Consider the following 3,588-nt stretch of genomic DNA (forward strand, 5'->3'; position numbering starts at 1 on the left):
CAAGCGCCTGCGCGGCGGCCGCCCATGAGGGGCGGGGAGCGGGGCGGCCCCCAGGCTGTCACTGCCACCTCCCCTCATGGCGTTGTCCCTTGGGGGCCATGTTGGCCGTGGGGCAGCCGCTGCGGTATCCTCACGGCGATGCCCTCGGAAGCCGCGTAGCCACACGCCGGGAACTGCCGCCGTATTAACCATGTTAAAAAAGCCTTTCCCCTGCCTGTGTCGGGATAAGGGCGCTGTGGCTGGGGATGGAGGGCGAGGTGTGTGAGCCCGCCGGCATGGCTAGTCAGGAGTGTGGGGCACTTGATGGAGCACAAGGCCTGATTAAAATAAAAAAAAATCACACGCCCACGCTCGCAACATTTTACTGTTACAAAAGTAGCATTTAGAGCACGGAAAAATAAGGTTTTTTACCTTTTCGCAGCCTGTGCGATGGCGCTGTTGCCGGATCCTCCTTTGCCATCTCAGCCGACCTTGCTGCGTGGTCAGGAGATCCTAATCCACCTTCTTGTTCAGATCTCCCCCCAGGGCTTGCTTTTTCGACTGCTTTCCCACTGATAATCTCCATCCTGAGGTTCTTTGTAGCAAATGAAAAAAAAAAAAAAGAACTGAGAGGGTCGTAAAAAAAGGGGTAAGATGGATACACGGGGCAGAACAGCTCAGGCAATCTGCTCCTCCTCTGCATCTGGCTGCTGACCCTCCCTTTATCCTTAGCAGGGACTCCAATAAATGCCTTTAGTGCAGCATAAAATTCTTCAGGAGGATCCTTGTCCTCTCTGTATTTCCAAAACACACTATGAGACATGGGGGAAACGATTCTGCACCAGTTCCACTAGCTAAAAAAAAAAAAAAAAGGAAGAAACGTGCTACATTGATAGCTTTTCTAAGTTTCACACATCTTTAGTGGTAAATTTCAAGACTAAGACAGTAATTGTGTTATAATTTGCTTGCCTAAAACTGCTAGGTACAGTTTGTTTTGTATGCAGTTGTTATTTTGTAATGTTCAATCGTGTCTACTTCGGTACACTTGCTGAAGTAATAGCTTAACTTGCTACAGAATATGAGAAGGCAGCTGGCAAATTCTTTGTTCAAAATACAGGTTCTGGGTTTGCCAGGAAATTGGTCTCTTTGATATGGATAGAAACCAGGCCAAACATAGTTTCAGTGCATTTTCAGGGTGTTTTCCAATTAAGCAAACGATAATTATGCATTTATAGGTGGTTTGTGGCATCTGGATTTGGAGATGGGTTTAATTTCTAGTGCAGAAACATAACATGACTGACACCATCCTGAAATGCAGGGTAGCGTGTTTCTTAAAAATGTCTTTTTTAAAATGTATTTATTTATTTATTTTAAGATAAAGCAAAATAAGTTATCCTGAAACAGTGTAAGTCACATTGCTCTATCAGCACTATCTGATTTTATATTGCATTCCACATCTTCTTCATGTAGCTAATAGATAAGAATAGTTGATGTGGAAGAAGCACTTTGGGAAATGTGTCAACCATTGTGCTACCAGATTACCTCATGCTCTTTATTACTGCTGATGTATACTAGCTGCTTCAAGTTCAATGTATACACACTACTGAACACAGTTATTTCAGGTAATACTCTATACAGATGCTAAAATGCTTAGGCTGGTAAGAATATTTTCACATGAATAGTGAATAAATAATGAAATCATAAAAACAGATCCATAGGTAGAAAAAGTAACAGTGCATTCACAAACTCATGGTCCTGAAAAGAAGGAAAGGATTGTTTCAAGTTTTCTGGAAAATAAACTAGCTGGGACTGATGTAAATGTGCATCCCCTGGTAACTGGTCTGATGCATTTATTGGATGAGATTGTTAAAATAAAATAAAATAAAATAAAATAGAATCATTTTTAAAAAGCATTTCAAGCTTGTGTTGCTACATAACACAGTTAAAAAATAGTTTGAGTTCAAGTCACTTCACATTTCTGTAACGCTTGACAGGTCAAACATCTTCCTCCTGTATTTCCTAAAAAGCAAATAAAAGTATTGTCTTTTGCCTTACTGATACTTACTCCAGATTTAGATCTTGCTGCTGTTCTTCAAATGAATCAACAGATGTGGTTTCTCTTGCTAAACCACATATGAATATTCTTTTATTTTTTTCTGTGTATAATTTGAAATGGATAATTTGTGGCCCGTGTCTTTTCCTTGTCACATAGTTTGCCTGTTAGTTTCACTACATCTTGCTGTGTATCCTGACCCTTATCATTACCTTCTCTATCTCTTGACCCCAGCACTCTTAAATCCTGACTTCAAGTGCTTAAATCAGTTTTTCCTCAGCACCTTTCACTTGGACATTAGCCCATGAATAGCTGTTACATCTAGCTGAATGGAGACCTTTTTATGACCTGTTTCTCACCCTGCTTGTAAACTTGTATACCACAGGCAACCCTGCCCTAAAGAGTTGGTAACCTGAAGTCTTTTTCCTTTCTTTTGCTTTTGCATTGATGGGCTCTCGTCCTGTTTGGGCTCTTTTGCCAAAACTCAAAGCACGATGTATCAGCAGCCCTCCCTCCAGCCAAAGCAGGCTAGACACAGCTTGCCATGGAGCCTGTCAGCTCCACTCCATGTGTCAGCCTGGAGGAATCAAACCAGAGCAATGAAACATTATTTTCTATCTCCAGAGTCTGTAGCCTCTGGCACCTACTGGTACAGGAGCAAAAGAGGAGCGGTAGCACAGCTGGCCTGGCTCAAGTCCCATGGCTTTAATAGCAAATGTTTCTTGTGCAGACTTGTCCCAGCTTACTTTACAGCTCATTTAGAAACTGAAATGTTGAACCTACTTTAATTTTAGTTTTCATTTTAATCACTTTTCCAAGTTACAGTGCTGATTCAGCAGCTATTAAAGGACAGTGGCTTCATACCTCAATAATGTTTTCTGAGATTGGCAAAAACATTAACCATTATCATCTTAAACTAGTCTGCTCCTCTGTTACGATTTCACTCTCAGTTGCAGAGAAGCCTAAATAGTTCATCTTTCCAATCATAAAAGAGGTCATAAAATGAACGTGAAATATGGATTGACAGCTCCAACTCTCAGTGCACCATCCACTTTTTTGTGTGCATTGTGTACTATCACCTAGGGCAAAACACTGTCAAACATGATTGCTGCCTTTGAGAACTTCATCCTTTTCCCACCCAAGGCCAGACACATAGAGCAGAGCTTTCCATAACCAAGGGCTATGACTCTCCATGGCAATTTAGGGCAATCAGGTAACACAGAAGTTCCTCAGATCAGATGACTTTTTAAATCAGTATCCTTGGCCTTTCTATCTTTCCTCCCTTTCTAAAGTGAGAATAATGAGAGACTCCTAGCCATAGTTTGGTATCTGCTAACCATGAGCTTATTTCATTGATGAAATCACAAGATTATTTTTTTTTAATACGGAATTCAGGTTCCAAACAGAAAAATGTATCTCAAATGTGTGTAGCTGATGCAAGGATGATAGTGACTAACTTAATTTCTTATATTACAAGAAAAAGGAAAGTAGGAAAGCATGTGTCATTTTGATCTAATTTTGATCTAATGCTTTCCTGGAGAGCACAGTGAAACCAC

Source organism: Calypte anna, chromosome 1 (assembly GCF_003957555.1).
Source record: "Calypte anna isolate BGI_N300 chromosome 1, bCalAnn1_v1.p, whole genome shotgun sequence".
In the NCBI taxonomy this organism is placed as follows: domain Eukaryota; kingdom Metazoa; phylum Chordata; class Aves; order Apodiformes; family Trochilidae; genus Calypte; species Calypte anna.